This window comes from Oncorhynchus kisutch, linkage group LG20 (genome assembly GCF_002021735.2).
Source record: "Oncorhynchus kisutch isolate 150728-3 linkage group LG20, Okis_V2, whole genome shotgun sequence".
In the NCBI taxonomy this organism is placed as follows: domain Eukaryota; kingdom Metazoa; phylum Chordata; class Actinopteri; order Salmoniformes; family Salmonidae; genus Oncorhynchus; species Oncorhynchus kisutch.
In genome coordinates, this window is record NC_034193.2 from 33,108,259 (window position 1) to 33,126,188 (window position 17,930).

Sequence of the window (17,930 nt, forward strand, 5' to 3'; positions counted from 1 at the left end):
AGGGAAAAGGTCTCTTCTTACTTGTTAAATATCACGAGCTTTCCTCATTCGGACAGGTTCACAACTTTGATGTCCACTGTTGCATAGCAAAGTCTGTATGATGTCAAATAGGGTCATTTAATTTCATTAGCTCAGCTAATTCGTACATGTTTGCAATTTCCCTAAATAAGGCATTGGTCTTGTTGCTTTGAAAAGCTTGGACATTGTTGTTCAACTTTAATAATCTAAGACTGCAAGGCCTGAGAATTATTGTGTCTGAATATGCATCACAAGATTGAAGGAAAGAGTATCTTTGTACTTGTTAAAAATCACTAGCTTTCCTCATTCGGACAGGTTCACAACTTTGATGTCTACTGTGGCATAGCAAAGTCTGTATGATGTCAAATAGGGATGTATCACATAGACTGCGTGGCCTAATGGATAAGGCGTCTGACTTCGAATCAGAAGATTGAGGGTTCGAGTCCCTTCGTGGTCGTTTAATTTCATTAGCTCAGCTAATTTGAACTTGTTTGCAAATTCCCGAAATAAGGCATTGGTCTCATTGCTTTGAAAAGCTTGGACATTGTTGTACAACTTTAATAATCTAAGACTGCAATGCCTGAGAAGTATTGTGTCTGAATATGCATCACAAGATTGAAGGAAAGAGTATCTTTGTACTTGTTAAAAATCACTAGCTTTCCTCATTCGGACAGGTTCACAACTTTGATGTCTACTGTGGCATAGCAAAGTCTGTATGATGTCAAATAGGAATGTATCACATAGACTGCGTGGCCTAATGGCTAAGGCATCTGACTTCGAATCAGAAGATTGAGGGTTCGAGTCCCTTCGTGGTCGTTTAATTTCATTAGCTCAGCTAATTTGAACATGTTTTCAAATTCCCGAAATAAGGCATTGGTCTCATTGCTTTGAAAAGCTTGGACACTGTTGTTCAACTTTTATAATCTAAGACTGAAAGGCCTGAGAAATATTGTGTCTGATTCGGCATCGCAAGATAGAGGGAAAAGGTCTCTTCTTACTTGTTAAATATCACTAGCTTTCCTCATTTGGACAGGTTCACAACTTTGATGTCTACTGTGGCATAGCGTGGCCTAATGGATAAGGCGTCTGACTTCGAATCAGAAGATTGAGGGTTCGAGTCCCTTCGTGGTCGTTTAATTTCATTAGCTCAGCTAATTTGAACATGTTTGCAAATTCCCGAAATAAGGCATTGGTCTCATTGCTTTGAAAAGCTTGGACATTGTTGTTCAACTTTTATAATCTAAGACTGAAAGGCCTGAGAAATATTGTGTCTGATTCGGCATCGCAAGATTGAGGGAAAAGGTCTCTTCTTACTTGTTAAATATCACGAGCTTTCCTCATTCGGACAGGTTCACAACTTTGATGTCCACTGTTGCATAGCAAAGTCTGTATGATGTCAAATAGGGTCATTTAATTTCATTAGCTCAGCTAATTCGTACATGTTTGCAATTTCCCTAAATAAGGCATTGGTCTTGTTGCTTTGAAAAGCTTGGACATTGTTGTTCAACTCTAATAATCTAAGACTGCAAGGCCTGAGAATTATTGTGTCTGAATATGCATCACAAGATTGAAGGAAAGAGTATCTTTGTACTTGTTAAAAATCACTAGCTTTCCTCATTCGGACAGGTTCACAACTTTGATGTCTACTGTGGCATAGCAAAGTCTGTATGATGTCAAATAGGGATGTATCACATAGACTGCGTGGCCTAATGGATAAGGCGTCTGACTTCGAATCAGAAGATTGAGGGTTCGAGTCCCTTCGTGGTCGTTTAATTTCATTAGCTCAGCTAATTTGAACTTGTTTGCAAATTCCCGAAATAAGGCATTGGTCTCATTGCTTTGAAAAGCTTGGACATTGTTGTACAACTTTAATAATCTAAGACTGCAATGCCTGAGAAGTATTGTGTCTGAATATGCATCACAAGATTGAAGGAAAGAGTATCTTTGTACTTGTTAAAAATCACTAGCTTTCCTCATTCGGACAGGTTCACAACTTTGATGTCTACTGTGGCATAGCAAAGTCTGTATGATGTCAAATAGGAATGTATCACATAGACTGCGTGGCCTAATGGCTAAGGCATCTGACTTCGAATCAGAAGATTGAGGGTTCGAGTCCCTTCGTGGTCGTTTAATTTCATTAGCTCAGCTAATTTGAACATGTTTTCAAATTCCCGAAATAAGGCATTGGTCTCATTGCTTTGAAAAGCTTGGACACTGTTGTTCAACTTTTATAATCTAAGACTGAAAGGCCTGAGAAATATTGTGTCTGATTCGGCATCGCAAGATTGAGGGAAAAGGTCTCTTCTTACTTGTTAAATATCACTAGCTTTCCTCATTTGGACAGGTTCACAACTTTGATGTCTACTGTGGCATAGCGTGGCCTAATGGATAAGGCGTCTGACTTCGAATCAGAAGATTGAGGGTTCGAGTCCCTTCGTGGTCGTTTAATTTCATTAGCTCAGCTAATTTGAACATGTTTGCAAATTCCCGAAATAAGGCATTGGTCTCATTGCTTTGAAAAGCTTGGACATTGTTGTTCAACTTTTATAATCTAAGACTGAAAGGCCTGAGAAATATTGTGTCTGATTCGGCATCGCAAGATTGAGGGAAAAGGTCTCTTCTTACTTGTTAAATATCACGAGCTTTCCTCATTCGGACAGGTTCACAACTTTGATGTCCACTGTTGCATAGCAAAGTCTGTATGATGTCAAATAGGGTCATTTAATTTCATTAGCTCAGCTAATTCGTACATGTTTGCAATTTCCCTAAATAAGGCATTGGTCTTGTTGCTTTGAAAAGCTTGGACATTGTTGTTCAACTTTAATAATCTAAGACTGCAAGGCCTGAGAATTATTGTGTCTGAATATGCATCACAAGATTGAAGGAAAGAGTATCTTTGTACTTGTTAAAAATCACTAGCTTTCCTCATTCGGACAGGTTCACAACTTTGATGTCTACTGTGGCATAGCAAAGTCTGTATGATGTCAAATAGGGATGTATCACATAGACTGCGTGGCCTAATGGATAAGGCGTCTGACTTCGAATCAGAAGATTGAGGGTTCGAGTCCCTTCGTGGTCGTTTAATTTCATTAGCTCAGCTAATTTGAACATGTTTTCAAATTCCCGAAATAAGGCATTGGTCTCATTGCTTTGAAAAGCTTGGACACTGTTGTTCAACTTTTATAATCTAAGACTGAAAGGCCTGAGAAATATTGTGTCTGATTCGGCATCGCAAGATTGAGGGAAAAGGTCTCTTCTTACTTGTTAAATATCACTAGCTTTCCTCATTTGGACAGGTTCACAACTTTGATGTCTACTGTGGCATAGCAAAATCTGTATGATGTCAAATAGGGATGTATCACATAGACTGCGTGCCCTAATGGATAAGGCGTCTGACTTCGAATCAGAAGATTGAGGGTTCGAGTCCCTTCGTGGTCGTTTAATTTCATTAGCTCAGCTAATTTGAACATGTTTGCAAATTCCCGAAATAAGGCATTGGTCTCATTGCTTTGAAAAGCTTGGACATTGTTGTTCAACTTTTATAATCTAAGACTGAAAGGCCTGAGAAATATTGTGTCTGATTCGGCATCGCAAGATTGAGGGAAAAGGTCTCTTCTTACTTGTTAAATATCACGAGCTTTCCTCATTCGGACAGGTTCACAACTTTGATGTCCACTGTTGCATAGCAAAGTCTGTATGATGTCAAATAGGGTCATTTAATTTCATTAGCTCAGCTAATTTGAACTTGTTTGCAAATTCCCGAAATAAGGCATTGGTCTCATTGCTTTGAAAAGCTTGGACATTGTTGTACAACTTTAATAATCTAAGACTGCAATGCCTGAGAAGTATTGTGTCTGAATATGCATCACAAGATTGAAGGAAAGAGTATCTTTGTACTTGTTAAAAATCACTAGCTTTCCTCATTCGGACAGGTTCACAACTTTGATGTCTACTGTGGCATAGCAAAGTCTGTATGATGTCAAATAGGAATGTATCACATAGACTGCGTGGCCTAATGGCTAAGGCATCTGACTTCGAATCAGAAGATTGAGGGTTCGAGTCCCTTCGTGGTCGTTTAATTTCATTAGCTCAGCTAATTTGAACATGTTTTCAAATTCCCGAAATAAGGCATTGGTCTCATTGCTTTGAAAAGCTTGGACACTGTTGTTCAACTTTTATAATCTAAGACTGAAAGGCCTGAGAAATATTGTGTCTGATTCGGCATCGCAAGATAGAGGGAAAAGGTCTCTTCTTACTTGTTAAATATCACTAGCTTTCCTCATTTGGACAGGTTCACAACTTTGATGTCTACTGTGGCATAGCGTGGCCTAATGGATAAGGCGTCTGACTTCGAATCAGAAGATTGAGGGTTCGAGTCCCTTCGTGGTCGTTTAATTTCATTAGCTCAGCTAATTTGAACATGTTTGCAAATTCCCGAAATAAGGCATTGGTCTCATTGCTTTGAAAAGCTTGGACATTGTTGTTCAACTTTTATAATCTAAGACTGAAAGGCCTGAGAAATATTGTGTCTGATTCGGCATCGCAAGATTGAGGGAAAAGGTCTCTTCTTACTTGTTAAATATCACGAGCTTTCCTCATTCGGACAGGTTCACAACTTTGATGTCCACTGTTGCATAGCAAAGTCTGTATGATGTCAAATAGGGTCATTTAATTTCATTAGCTCAGCTAATTCGTACATGTTTGCAATTTCCCTAAATAAGGCATTGGTCTTGTTGCTTTGAAAAGCTTGGACATTGTTGTTCAACTCTAATAATCTAAGACTGCAAGGCCTGAGAATTATTGTGTCTGAATATGCATCACAAGATTGAAGGAAAGAGTATCTTTGTACTTGTTAAAAATCACTAGCTTTCCTCATTCGGACAGGTTCACAACTTTGATGTCTACTGTGGCATAGCAAAGTCTGTATGATGTCAAATAGGGATGTATCACATAGACTGCGTGGCCTAATGGATAAGGCGTCTGACTTCGAATCAGAAGATTGAGGGTTCGAGTCCCTTCGTGGTCGTTTAATTTCATTAGCTCAGCTAATTTGAACTTGTTTGCAAATTCCCGAAATAAGGCATTGGTCTCATTGCTTTGAAAAGCTTGGACATTGTTGTACAACTTTAATAATCTAAGACTGCAATGCCTGAGAAGTATTGTGTCTGAATATGCATCACAAGATTGAAGGAAAGAGTATCTTTGTACTTGTTAAAAATCACTAGCTTTCCTCATTCGGACAGGTTCACAACTTTGATGTCTACTGTGGCATAGCAAAGTCTGTATGATGTCAAATAGGAATGTATCACATAGACTGCGTGGCCTAATGGCTAAGGCATCTGACTTCGAATCAGAAGATTGAGGGTTCGAGTCCCTTCGTGGTCGTTTAATTTCATTAGCTCAGCTAATTTGAACATGTTTTCAAATTCCCGAAATAAGGCATTGGTCTCATTGCTTTGAAAAGCTTGGACACTGTTGTTCAACTTTTATAATCTAAGACTGAAAGGCCTGAGAAATATTGTGTCTGATTCGGCATCGCAAGATTGAGGGAAAAGGTCTCTTCTTACTTGTTAAATATCACTAGCTTTCCTCATTTGGACAGGTTCACAACTTTGATGTCTACTGTGGCATAGCGTGGCCTAATGGATAAGGCGTCTGACTTCGAATCAGAAGATTGAGGGTTCGAGTCCCTTCGTGGTCGTTTAATTTCATTAGCTCAGCTAATTTGAACATGTTTGCAAATTCCCGAAATAAGGCATTGGTCTCATTGCTTTGAAAAGCTTGGACATTGTTGTTCAACTTTTATAATCTAAGACTGAAAGGCCTGAGAAATATTGTGTCTGATTCGGCATCGCAAGATTGAGGGAAAAGGTCTCTTCTTACTTGTTAAATATCACGAGCTTTCCTCATTCGGACAGGTTCACAACTTTGATGTCCACTGTTGCATAGCAAAGTCTGTATGATGTCAAATAGGGTCATTTAATTTCATTAGCTCAGCTAATTCGTACATGTTTGCAATTTCCCTAAATAAGGCATTGGTCTTGTTGCTTTGAAAAGCTTGGACATTGTTGTTCAACTTTAATAATCTAAGACTGCAAGGCCTGAGAATTATTGTGTCTGAATATGCATCACAAGATTGAAGGAAAGAGTATCTTTGTACTTGTTAAAAATCACTAGCTTTCCTCATTCGGACAGGTTCACAACTTTGATGTCTACTGTGGCATAGCAAAGTCTGTATGATGTCAAATAGGGATGTATCACATAGACTGCGTGGCCTAATGGATAAGGCGTCTGACTTCGAATCAGAAGATTGAGGGTTCGAGTCCCTTCGTGGTCGTTTAATTTCATTAGCTCAGCTAATTTGAACTTGTTTGCAAATTCCCGAAATAAGGCATTGGTCTCATTGCTTTGAAAAGCTTGGACATTGTTGTACAACTTTAATAATCTAAGACTGCAATGCCTGAGAAGTATTGTGTCTGAATATGCATCACAAGATTGAAGGAAAGAGTATCTTTGTACTTGTTAAAAATCACTAGCTTTCCTCATTCGGACAGGTTCACAACTTTGATGTCTACTGTGGCATAGCAAAGTCTGTATGATGTCAAATAGGAATGTATCACATAGACTGCGTGGCCTAATGGCTAAGGCATCTGACTTCGAATCAGAAGATTGAGGGTTCGAGTCCCTTCGTGGTCGTTTAATTTCATTAGCTCAGCTAATTTGAACATGTTTTCAAATTCCCGAAATAAGGCATTGGTCTCATTGCTTTGAAAAGCTTGGACACTGTTGTTCAACTTTTATAATCTAAGACTGAAAGGCCTGAGAAATATTGTGTCTGATTCGGCATCGCAAGATAGAGGGAAAAGGTCTCTTCTTACTTGTTAAATATCACTAGCTTTCCTCATTTGGACAGGTTCACAACTTTGATGTCTACTGTGGCATAGCGTGGCCTAATGGATAAGGCGTCTGACTTCGAATCAGAAGATTGAGGGTTCGAGTCCCTTCGTGGTCGTTTAATTTCATTAGCTCAGCTAATTTGAACATGTTTGCAAATTCCCGAAATAAGGCATTGGTCTCATTGCTTTGAAAAGCTTGGACATTGTTGTTCAACTTTTATAATCTAAGACTGAAAGGCCTGAGAAATATTGTGTCTGATTCGGCATCGCAAGATTGAGGGAAAAGGTCTCTTCTTACTTGTTAAATATCACGAGCTTTCCTCATTCGGACAGGTTCACAACTTTGATGTCCACTGTTGCATAGCAAAGTCTGTATGATGTCAAATAGGGTCATTTAATTTCATTAGCTCAGCTAATTCGTACATGTTTGCAATTTCCCTAAATAAGGCATTGGTCTTGTTGCTTTGAAAAGCTTGGACATTGTTGTTCAACTCTAATAATCTAAGACTGCAAGGCCTGAGAATTATTGTGTCTGAATATGCATCACAAGATTGAAGGAAAGAGTATCTTTGTACTTGTTAAAAATCACTAGCTTTCCTCATTCGGACAGGTTCACAACTTTGATGTCTACTGTGGCATAGCAAAGTCTGTATGATGTCAAATAGGGATGTATCACATAGACTGCGTGGCCTAATGGATAAGGCGTCTGACTTCGAATCAGAAGATTGAGGGTTCGAGTCCCTTCGTGGTCGTTTAATTTCATTAGCTCAGCTAATTTGAACTTGTTTGCAAATTCCCGAAATAAGGCATTGGTCTCATTGCTTTGAAAAGCTTGGACATTGTTGTACAACTTTAATAATCTAAGACTGCAATGCCTGAGAAGTATTGTGTCTGAATATGCATCACAAGATTGAAGGAAAGAGTATCTTTGTACTTGTTAAAAATCACTAGCTTTCCTCATTCGGACAGGTTCACAACTTTGATGTCTACTGTGGCATAGCAAAGTCTGTATGATGTCAAATAGGAATGTATCACATAGACTGCGTGGCCTAATGGCTAAGGCATCTGACTTCGAATCAGAAGATTGAGGGTTCGAGTCCCTTCGTGGTCGTTTAATTTCATTAGCTCAGCTAATTTGAACATGTTTTCAAATTCCCGAAATAAGGCATTGGTCTCATTGCTTTGAAAAGCTTGGACACTGTTGTTCAACTTTTATAATCTAAGACTGAAAGGCCTGAGAAATATTGTGTCTGATTCGGCATCGCAAGATTGAGGGAAAAGGTCTCTTCTTACTTGTTAAATATCACTAGCTTTCCTCATTTGGACAGGTTCACAACTTTGATGTCTACTGTGGCATAGCGTGGCCTAATGGATAAGGCGTCTGACTTCGAATCAGAAGATTGAGGGTTCGAGTCCCTTCGTGGTCGTTTAATTTCATTAGCTCAGCTAATTTGAAAATGTTTGCAAATTCCCGAAATAAGGCATTGGTCTCATTGCTTTGAAAAGCTTGGACATTGTTGTTCAACTTTTATAATCTAAGACTGAAAGGCCTGAGAAATATTGTGTCTGATTCGGCATCGCAAGATTGAGGGAAAAGGTCTCTTCTTACTTGTTAAATATCACGAGCTTTCCTCATTCGGACAGGTTCACAACTTTGATGTCCACTGTTGCATAGCAAAGTCTGTATGATGTCAAATAGGGTCATTTAATTTCATTAGCTCAGCTAATTCGTACATGTTTGCAATTTCCCTAAATAAGGCATTGGTCTTGTTGCTTTGAAAAGCTTGGACATTGTTGTTCAACTCTAATAATCTAAGACTGCAAGGCCTGAGAATTATTGTGTCTGAATATGCATCACAAGATTGAAGGAAAGAGTATCTTTGTACTTGTTAAAAATCACTAGCTTTCCTCATTCGGACAGGTTCACAACTTTGATGTCTACTGTGGCATAGCAAAGTCTGTATGATGTCAAATAGGGATGTATCACATAGACTGCGTGGCCTAATGGATAAGGCGTCTGACTTCGAATCAGAAGATTGAGGGTTCGAGTCCCTTCGTGGTCGTTTAATTTCATTAGCTCAGCTAATTTGAACTTGTTTGCAAATTCCCGAAATAAGGCATTGGTCTCATTGCTTTGAAAAGCTTGGACATTGTTGTACAACTTTAATAATCTAAGACTGCAATGCCTGAGAAGTATTGTGTCTGAATATGCATCACAAGATTGAAGGAAAGAGTATCTTTGTACTTGTTAAAAATCACTAGCTTTCCTCATTCGGACAGGTTCACAACTTTGATGTCTACTGTGGCATAGCAAAGTCTGTATGATGTCAAATAGGAATGTATCACATAGACTGCGTGGCCTAATGGCTAAGGCATCTGACTTCGAATCAGAAGATTGAGGGTTCGAGTCCCTTCGTGGTCGTTTAATTTCATTAGCTCAGCTAATTTGAACATGTTTTCAAATTCCCGAAATAAGGCATTGGTCTCATTGCTTTGAAAAGCTTGGACACTGTTGTTCAACTTTTATAATCTAAGACTGAAAGGCCTGAGAAATATTGTGTCTGATTCGGCATCGCAAGATTGAGGGAAAAGGTCTCTTCTTACTTGTTAAATATCACTAGCTTTCCTCATTTGGACAGGTTCACAACTTTGATGTCTACTGTGGCATAGCGTGGCCTAATGGATAAGGCGTCTGACTTCGAATCAGAAGATTGAGGGTTCGAGTCCCTTCGTGGTCGTTTAATTTCATTAGCTCAGCTAATTTGAACATGTTTGCAAATTCCCGAAATAAGGCATTGGTCTCATTGCTTTGAAAAGCTTGGACATTGTTGTTCAACTTTTATAATCTAAGACTGAAAGGCCTGAGAAATATTGTGTCTGATTCGGCATCGCAAGATTGAGGGAAAAGGTCTCTTCTTACTTGTTAAATATCACGAGCTTTCCTCATTCGGACAGGTTCACAACTTTGATGTCCACTGTTGCATAGCAAAGTCTGTATGATGTCAAATAGGGTCATTTAATTTCATTAGCTCAGCTAATTCGTACATGTTTGCAATTTCCCTAAATAAGGCATTGGTCTTGTTGCTTTGAAAAGCTTGGACATTGTTGTTCAACTTTTATAATCTAAGACTGAAAGGCCTGAGAAATATTGTGTCTGATTCGGCATCGCAAGATTGAGGGAAAAGGTCTCTTCTTACTTGTTAAATATCACGAGCTTTCCTCATTCGGACAGGTTCACAACTTTGATGTCTACTGTGGCATAGCAAAGTCTGTATGATGTCAAATAGGGATGTATCACATAGACTGCGTGGCCTAATGGATAAGGCGTCTGACTTCGAATCAGAAGATTGAGGATTCGAGTCCCTTCGTGGTCATTTAATTTCATTAGCTCAGCTAATTTGAACATGTTTGCAAATTCCCGAAATAAGGCATTGGTCTCATTGCTTTGAAAAGCTTGGACATTGTTGTACAACTTTAATAATCTAAGACTGCAAGGCCTGAGAAATATTGTGTCTGATTCGGCATCGCAAGATTGAGGGAAAAGGTCTCTTCTTACTTGTTAAATATCACGAGCTTTCCTCATTTGGACAGGTTCACAACTTTGATGGCTACTGTGGCATAGCAAAATCTGTATGATGTCAAATAGGGATGTATCACATAGACTGCGTGGCCTAATGGATAAGGCGTCTGACTTCGAATCAGAAGATTGAGGGTTCGAGTCCCTTCGTGGTCGTTTAATTTCATTAGCTCAGCTAATTTGAACATGTTTTCAAATTCCCGAAATAAGGCATTGGTCTCATTGCTTTGAAAAGCTTGGACATTGTTGTACAACTTTAATAATCTAAGACTGCAATGCCTGAGAAGTATTGTGTCTGAATATGCATCACAAGATTGAAGGAAAGAGTATCTTTGTACTTGTTAAAAATCACTAGCTTTCCTCATTCGGACAGGTTCACAACTTTGATGTCTACTGTGGCATAGCAAAGTCTGTATGATGTCAAATAGGAATGTATCACATAGACTGCGTGGCCTAATGGCTAAGGCATCTGACTTCGAATCAGAAGATTGAGGGTTCGAGTCCCTTCGTGGTCGTTTAATTTCATTAGCTCAGCTAATTTGAACATGTTTTCAAATTCCCGAAATAAGGCATTGGTCTCATTGCTTTGAAAAGCTTGGACACTGTTGTTCAACTTTTATAATCTAAGACTGAAAGGCCTGAGAAATATTGTGTCTGATTCGGCATCGCAAGATTGAGGGAAAAGGTCTCTTCTTACTTGTTAAATATCACTAGCTTTCCTCATTTGGACAGGTTCACAACTTTGATGTCTACTGTGGCATAGCGTGGCCTAATGGATAAGGCGTCTGACTTCGAATCAGAAGATTGAGGGTTCGAGTCCCTTCGTGGTCGTTTAATTTCATTAGCTCAGCTAATTTGAACATGTTTGCAAATTCCCGAAATAAGGCATTGGTCTCATTGCTTTGAAAAGCTTGGACATTGTTGTTCAACTTTTATAATCTAAGACTGAAAGGCCTGAGAAATATTGTGTCTGATTCGGCATCGCAAGATTGAGGGAAAAGGTCTCTTCTTACTTGTTAAATATCACGAGCTTTCCTCATTCGGACAGGTTCACAACTTTGATGTCCACTGTTGCATAGCAAAGTCTGTATGATGTCAAATAGGGTCATTTAATTTCATTAGCTCAGCTAATTCGTACATGTTTGCAATTTCCCTAAATAAGGCATTGGTCTTGTTGCTTTGAAAAGCTTGGACATTGTTGTTCAACTCTAATAATCTAAGACTGCAAGGCCTGAGAATTATTGTGTCTGAATATGCATCACAAGATTGAAGGAAAGAGTATCTTTGTACTTGTTAAAAATCACTAGCTTTCCTCATTCGGACAGGTTCACAACTTTGATGTCTACTGTGGCATAGCAAAGTCTGTATGATGTCAAATAGGGATGTATCACATAGACTGCGTGGCCTAATGGATAAGGCGTCTGACTTCGAATCAGAAGATTGAGGGTTCGAGTCCCTTCGTGGTCGTTTAATTTCATTAGCTCAGCTAATTTGAACTTGTTTGCAAATTCCCGAAATAAGGCATTGGTCTCATTGCTTTGAAAAGCTTGGACATTGTTGTACAACTTTAATAATCTAAGACTGCAATGCCTGAGAAGTATTGTGTCTGAATATGCATCACAAGATTGAAGGAAAGAGTATCTTTGTACTTGTTAAAAATCACTAGCTTTCCTCATTCGGACAGGTTCACAACTTTGATGTCTACTGTGGCATAGCAAAGTCTGTATGATGTCAAATAGGAATGTATCACATAGACTGCGTGGCCTAATGGCTAAGGCATCTGACTTCGAATCAGAAGATTGAGGGTTCGAGTCCCTTCGTGGTCGTTTAATTTCATTAGCTCAGCTAATTTGAACATGTTTTCAAATTCCCGAAATAAGGCATTGGTCTCATTGCTTTGAAAAGCTTGGACACTGTTGTTCAACTTTTATAATCTAAGACTGAAAGGCCTGAGAAATATTGTGTCTGATTCGGCATCGCAAGATTGAGGGAAAAGGTCTCTTCTTACTTGTTAAATATCACTAGCTTTCCTCATTTGGACAGGTTCACAACTTTGATGTCTACTGTGGCATAGCGTGGCCTAATGGATAAGGCGTCTGACTTCGAATCAGAAGATTGAGGGTTCGAGTCCCTTCGTGGTCGTTTAATTTCATTAGCTCAGCTAATTTGAACATGTTTGCAAATTCCCGAAATAAGGCATTGGTCTCATTGCTTTGAAAAGCTTGGACATTGTTGTTCAACTTTTATAATCTAAGACTGAAAGGCCTGAGAAATATTGTGTCTGATTCGGCATCGCAAGATTGAGGGAAAAGGTCTCTTCTTACTTGTTAAATATCACGAGCTTTCCTCATTCGGACAGGTTCACAACTTTGATGTCCACTGTTGCATAGCAAAGTCTGTATGATGTCAAATAGGGTCATTTAATTTCATTAGCTCAGCTAATTCGTACATGTTTGCAATTTCCCTAAATAAGGCATTGGTCTTGTTGCTTTGAAAAGCTTGGACATTGTTGTTCAACTTTTATAATCTAAGACTGAAAGGCCTGAGAAATATTGTGTCTGATTCGGCATCGCAAGATTGAGGGAAAAGGTCTCTTCTTACTTGTTAAATATCACGAGCTTTCCTCATTCGGACAGGTTCACAACTTTGATGTCTACTGTGGCATAGCAAAGTCTGTATGATGTCAAATAGGGATGTATCACATAGACTGCGTGGCCTAATGGATAAGGCGTCTGACTTCGAATCAGAAGATTGAGGATTCGAGTCCCTTCGTGGTAATTTAATTTCATTAGCTCAGCTAATTTGAACATGTTTGCAAATTCCCGAAATAAGGCATTGGTCTCATTGCTTTGAAAAGCTTGGACATTGTTGTACAACTTTAATAATCTAAGACTGCAAGGCCTGAGAAATATTGTGTCTGATTCGGCATCGCAAGATTGAGGGAAAAGGTCTCTTCTTACTTGTTAAATATCACGAGCTTTCCTCATTTGGACAGGTTCACAACTTTGATGGCTACTGTGGCATAGCAAAATCTGTATGATGTCAAATAGGGATGTATCACATAGACTGCGTGGCCTAATGGATAAGGCGTCTGACTTCGAATCAGAAGATTGAGGGTTCGAGTCCCTTCGTGGTCGTTTAATTTCATTAGCTCAGCTAATTTGAACATGTTTTCAAATTCCCGAAATAAGGCATTGGTCTCATTGCTTTGAAAAGCTTGGACACTGTTGTTCAACTTTTATAATCTAAGACTGAAAGGCCTGAGAAATATTGTGTCTGATTCGGCATCGCAAGATTGAGGGAAAAGGTCTCTTCTTACTTGTTAAATATCACTAGCTTTCCTCATTTGGACAGGTTCACAACTTTGATGTCTACTGTGGCATAGCGTGGCCTAATGGATAAGGCGTCTGACTTCGAATCAGAAGATTGAGGGTTCGAGTCCCTTCGTGGTCGTTTAATTTCATTAGCTCAGCTAATTTGAACATGTTTGCAAATTCCCGAAATAAGGCATTGGTCTCATTGCTTTGAAAAGCTTGGACATTGTTGTTCAACTTTTATAATCTAAGACTGAAAGGCCTGAGAAATATTGTGTCTGATTCGGCATCGCAAGATTGAGGGAAAAGGTCTCTTCTTACTTGTTAAATATCACGAGCTTTCCTCATTCGGACAGGTTCACAACTTTGATGTCCACTGTTGCATAGCAAAGTCTGTATGATGTCAAATAGGGTCATTTAATTTCATTAGCTCAGCTAATTCGTACATGTTTGCAATTTCCCTAAATAAGGCATTGGTCTTGTTGCTTTGAAAAGCTTGGACATTGTTGTTCAACTCTAATAATCTAAGACTGCAAGGCCTGAGAATTATTGTGTCTGAATATGCATCACAAGATTGAAGGAAAGAGTATCTTTGTACTTGTTAAAAATCACTAGCTTTCCTCATTCGGACAGGTTCACAACTTTGATGTCTACTGTGGCATAGCAAAGTCTGTATGATGTCAAATAGGGATGTATCACATAGACTGCGTGGCCTAATGGATAAGGCGTCTGACTTCGAATCAGAAGATTGAGGGTTCGAGTCCCTTCGTGGTCGTTTAATTTCATTAGCTCAGCTAATTTGAACTTGTTTGCAAATTCCCGAAATAAGGCATTGGTCTCATTGCTTTGAAAAGCTTGGACATTGTTGTACAACTTTAATAATCTAAGACTGCAATGCCTGAGAAGTATTGTGTCTGAATATGCATCACAAGATTGAAGGAAAGAGTATCTTTGTACTTGTTAAAAATCACTAGCTTTCCTCATTCGGACAGGTTCACAACTTTGATGTCTACTGTGGCATAGCAAAGTCTGTATGATGTCAAATAGGAATGTATCACATAGACTGCGTGGCCTAATGGCTAAGGCATCTGACTTCGAATCAGAAGATTGAGGGTTCGAGTCCCTTCGTGGTCGTTTAATTTCATTAGCTCAGCTAATTTGAACATGTTTTCAAATTCCCGAAATAAGGCATTGGTCTCATTGCTTTGAAAAGCTTGGACACTGTTGTTCAACTTTTATAATCTAAGACTGAAAGGCCTGAGAAATATTGTGTCTGATTCGGCATCGCAAGATTGAGGGAAAAGGTCTCTTCTTACTTGTTAAATATCACTAGCTTTCCTCATTTGGACAGGTTCACAACTTTGATGTCTACTGTGGCATAGCGTGGCCTAATGGATAAGGCGTCTGACTTCGAATCAGAAGATTGAGGGTTCGAGTCCCTTCGTGGTCGTTTAATTTCATTAGCTCAGCTAATTTGAACATGTTTGCAAATTCCCGAAATAAGGCATTGGTCTCATTGCTTTGAAAAGCTTGGACATTGTTGTTCAACTTTTATAATCTAAGACTGAAAGGCCTGAGAAATATTGTGTCTGATTCGGCATCGCAAGATTGAGGGAAAAGGTCTCTTCTTACTTGTTAAATATCACGAGCTTTCCTCATTCGGACAGGTTCACAACTTTGATGTCCACTGTTGCATAGCAAAGTCTGTATGATGTCAAATAGGGTCATTTAATTTCATTAGCTCAGCTAATTCGTACATGTTTGCAATTTCCCTAAATAAGGCATTGGTCTTGTTGCTTTGAAAAGCTTGGACATTGTTGTTCAACTCTAATAATCTAAGACTGCAAGGCCTGAGAATTATTGTGTCTGAATATGCATCACAAGATTGAAGGAAAGAGTATCTTTGTACTTGTTAAAAATCACTAGCTTTCCTCATTCGGACAGGTTCACAACTTTGATGTCTACTGTGGCATAGCAAAGTCTGTATGATGTCAAATAGGGATGTATCACATAGACTGCGTGGCCTAATGGATAAGGCGTCTGACTTCGAATCAGAAGATTGAGGGTTCGAGTCCCTTCGTGGTCGTTTAATTTCATTAGCTCAGCTAATTTGAACTTGTTTGCAAATTCCCGAAATAAGGCATTGGTCTCATTGCTTACTTGTTAAAAATCACTAGCTTTCCTCATTCGGACAGGTTCACAACTTTGATGTCTACTGTGGCATAGCAAAGTCTGTATGATGTCAAATAGGGATGTATCACATAGACTGCGTGGCCTAATGGATAAGGCGTCTGACTTCGAATCAGAAGATTGAGGGTTCGAGTCCCTTCGTGGTCGTTTAATTTCATTAGCTCAGCTAATTTGAACTTGTTTGCAAATTCCCGAAATAAGGCATTGGTCTCATTGCTTTGAAAAGCTTGGACATTGTTGTACAACTTTAATAATCTAAGACTGCAATGCCTGAGAAGTATTGTGTCTGAATATGCATCACAAGATTGAAGGAAAGAGTATCTTTGTACTTGTTAAAAATCACTAGCTTTCCTCATTCGGACAGGTTCACAACTTTGATGTCTACTGTGGCATAGCAAAGTCTGTATGATGTCAAATAGGAATGTATCACATAGACTGCGTGGCCTAATGGCTAAGGCATCTGACTTCGAATCAGAAGATTGAGGGTTCGAGTCCCTTCGTGGTCGTTTAATTTCATTAGCTCAGCTAATTTGAACATGTTTTCAAATTCCCGAAATAAGGCATTGGTCTCATTGCTTTGAAAAGCTTGGACACTGTTGTTCAACTTTTATAATCTAAGACTGAAAGGCCTGAGAAATATTGTGTCTGATTCGGCATCGCAAGATTGAGGGAAAAGGTCTCTTCTTACTTGTTAAATATCACTAGCTTTCCTCATTTGGACAGGTTCACAACTTTGATGTCTACTGTGGCATAGCGTGGCCTAATGGATAAGGCGTCTGACTTCGAATCAGAAGATTGAGGGTTCGAGTCCCTTCGTGGTCGTTTAATTTCATTAGCTCAGCTAATTTGAACATGTTTGCAAATTCCCGAAATAAGGCATTGGTCTCATTGCTTTGAAAAGCTTGGACATTGTTGTTCAACTTTTATAATCTAAGACTGAAAGGCCTGAGAAATATTGTGTCTGATTCGGCATCGCAAGATTGAGGGAAAAGGTCTCTTCTTACTTGTTAAATATCACGAGCTTTCCTCATTCGGACAGGTTCACAACTTTGATGTCCACTGTTGCATAGCAAAGTCTGTATGATGTCAAATAGGGTCATTTAATTTCATTAGCTCAGCTAATTCGTACATGTTTGCAATTTCCCTAAATAAGGCATTGGTCTTGTTGCTTTGAAAAGCTTGGACATTGTTGTTCAACTTTAATAATCTAAGACTGCAAGGCCTGAGAATTATTGTGTCTGAATATGCATCACAAGATTGAAGGAAAGAGTATCTTTGTACTTGTTAAAAATCACTAGCTTTCCTCATTCGGACAGGTTCACAACTTTGATGTCTACTGTGGCATAGCAAAGTCTGTATGATGTCAAATAGGGATGTATCACATAGACTGCGTGGCCTAATGGATAAGGCGTCTGACTTCGAATCAGAAGATTGAGGATTCGAGTCCCTTCGTGGTCATTTAATTTCATTAGCTCAGCTAATTTGAACATGTTTGCAAATTCCCGAAATAAGGCATTGGTCTCATTGCTTTGAAAAGCTTGGACATTGTTGTACAACTTTAATAATCTAAGACTGCAAGGCCTGAGAAATATTGTGTCTGATTCGGCATCGCAAGATTGAGGGAAAAGGTCTCTTCTTACTTGTTAAATATCACGAGCTTTCCTCATTTGGACAGGTTCACAACTTTGATGGCTACTGTGGCATAGCAAAATCTGTATGATGTCAAATAGGGATGTATCACATAGACTGCGTGGCCTAATGGATAAGGCGTCTGACTTCGAATCAGAAGATTGAGGGTTCGAGTCCCTTCGTGGTCGTTTAATTTCATTAGCTCAGCTAATTTGAACATGTTTTCAAATTCCCGAAATAAGGCATTGGTCTCATTGCTTTGAAAAGCTTGGACACTGTTGTTCAACTTTTATAATCTAAGACTGA

General features: G+C 39.0%; 23 non-coding genes across 23 annotated transcripts; all 23 read left to right on the top strand.

Moving 5' to 3' along the window:
* Positions 1-402: 402 nt before the first annotated feature.
* On the top strand, positions 403-475 carry trnar-ucg (transfer RNA arginine (anticodon UCG)). Its single transcript has one exon. It is a non-coding gene; the product is annotated as a tRNA-Arg (tRNA).
* Positions 476-1,713: 1,238 nt separating this feature from the next.
* Positions 1,714-1,786, top strand: trnar-ucg (transfer RNA arginine (anticodon UCG)). The gene has a single exon. It is a non-coding gene; the product is annotated as a tRNA-Arg (tRNA).
* A 1,238-nt stretch (positions 1,787-3,024) lies between these two features.
* Positions 3,025-3,097, top strand: trnar-ucg (transfer RNA arginine (anticodon UCG)). Its single transcript has one exon. It is a non-coding gene; the product is annotated as a tRNA-Arg (tRNA).
* Positions 3,098-4,019: 922 nt separating this feature from the next.
* On the top strand, positions 4,020-4,092 carry trnar-ucg (transfer RNA arginine (anticodon UCG)). Its single transcript has one exon. It is a non-coding gene; the product is annotated as a tRNA-Arg (tRNA).
* Positions 4,093-4,971: 879 nt separating this feature from the next.
* trnar-ucg (transfer RNA arginine (anticodon UCG)) lies at positions 4,972-5,044 on the top strand. The gene has a single exon. It is a non-coding gene; the product is annotated as a tRNA-Arg (tRNA).
* Positions 5,045-5,330: 286 nt separating this feature from the next.
* On the top strand, positions 5,331-5,403 carry trnar-ucg (transfer RNA arginine (anticodon UCG)). Its single transcript has one exon. It is a non-coding gene; the product is annotated as a tRNA-Arg (tRNA).
* Positions 5,404-6,282: 879 nt separating this feature from the next.
* trnar-ucg (transfer RNA arginine (anticodon UCG)) lies at positions 6,283-6,355 on the top strand. The gene has a single exon. It is a non-coding gene; the product is annotated as a tRNA-Arg (tRNA).
* A 286-nt stretch (positions 6,356-6,641) lies between these two features.
* Positions 6,642-6,714, top strand: trnar-ucg (transfer RNA arginine (anticodon UCG)). The gene has a single exon. It is a non-coding gene; the product is annotated as a tRNA-Arg (tRNA).
* Positions 6,715-7,593: 879 nt separating this feature from the next.
* Positions 7,594-7,666, top strand: trnar-ucg (transfer RNA arginine (anticodon UCG)). The gene has a single exon. It is a non-coding gene; the product is annotated as a tRNA-Arg (tRNA).
* A 286-nt stretch (positions 7,667-7,952) lies between these two features.
* trnar-ucg (transfer RNA arginine (anticodon UCG)) lies at positions 7,953-8,025 on the top strand. The gene has a single exon. It is a non-coding gene; the product is annotated as a tRNA-Arg (tRNA).
* An 879-nt stretch (positions 8,026-8,904) lies between these two features.
* trnar-ucg (transfer RNA arginine (anticodon UCG)) lies at positions 8,905-8,977 on the top strand. Its single transcript has one exon. It is a non-coding gene; the product is annotated as a tRNA-Arg (tRNA).
* Positions 8,978-9,263: 286 nt separating this feature from the next.
* trnar-ucg (transfer RNA arginine (anticodon UCG)) lies at positions 9,264-9,336 on the top strand. The gene has a single exon. It is a non-coding gene; the product is annotated as a tRNA-Arg (tRNA).
* Positions 9,337-10,574: 1,238 nt separating this feature from the next.
* On the top strand, positions 10,575-10,647 carry trnar-ucg (transfer RNA arginine (anticodon UCG)). The gene has a single exon. It is a non-coding gene; the product is annotated as a tRNA-Arg (tRNA).
* Positions 10,648-10,933: 286 nt separating this feature from the next.
* Positions 10,934-11,006, top strand: trnar-ucg (transfer RNA arginine (anticodon UCG)). The gene has a single exon. It is a non-coding gene; the product is annotated as a tRNA-Arg (tRNA).
* An 879-nt stretch (positions 11,007-11,885) lies between these two features.
* Positions 11,886-11,958, top strand: trnar-ucg (transfer RNA arginine (anticodon UCG)). Its single transcript has one exon. It is a non-coding gene; the product is annotated as a tRNA-Arg (tRNA).
* A 286-nt stretch (positions 11,959-12,244) lies between these two features.
* trnar-ucg (transfer RNA arginine (anticodon UCG)) lies at positions 12,245-12,317 on the top strand. Its single transcript has one exon. It is a non-coding gene; the product is annotated as a tRNA-Arg (tRNA).
* A 1,238-nt stretch (positions 12,318-13,555) lies between these two features.
* trnar-ucg (transfer RNA arginine (anticodon UCG)) lies at positions 13,556-13,628 on the top strand. Its single transcript has one exon. It is a non-coding gene; the product is annotated as a tRNA-Arg (tRNA).
* Positions 13,629-14,507: 879 nt separating this feature from the next.
* Positions 14,508-14,580, top strand: trnar-ucg (transfer RNA arginine (anticodon UCG)). Its single transcript has one exon. It is a non-coding gene; the product is annotated as a tRNA-Arg (tRNA).
* Positions 14,581-14,866: 286 nt separating this feature from the next.
* On the top strand, positions 14,867-14,939 carry trnar-ucg (transfer RNA arginine (anticodon UCG)). Its single transcript has one exon. It is a non-coding gene; the product is annotated as a tRNA-Arg (tRNA).
* Positions 14,940-15,818: 879 nt separating this feature from the next.
* trnar-ucg (transfer RNA arginine (anticodon UCG)) lies at positions 15,819-15,891 on the top strand. Its single transcript has one exon. It is a non-coding gene; the product is annotated as a tRNA-Arg (tRNA).
* A 178-nt stretch (positions 15,892-16,069) lies between these two features.
* trnar-ucg (transfer RNA arginine (anticodon UCG)) lies at positions 16,070-16,142 on the top strand. The gene has a single exon. It is a non-coding gene; the product is annotated as a tRNA-Arg (tRNA).
* Positions 16,143-16,428: 286 nt separating this feature from the next.
* trnar-ucg (transfer RNA arginine (anticodon UCG)) lies at positions 16,429-16,501 on the top strand. The gene has a single exon. It is a non-coding gene; the product is annotated as a tRNA-Arg (tRNA).
* Positions 16,502-17,739: 1,238 nt separating this feature from the next.
* On the top strand, positions 17,740-17,812 carry trnar-ucg (transfer RNA arginine (anticodon UCG)). Its single transcript has one exon. It is a non-coding gene; the product is annotated as a tRNA-Arg (tRNA).
* Positions 17,813-17,930: the final 118 nt, after the last annotated feature.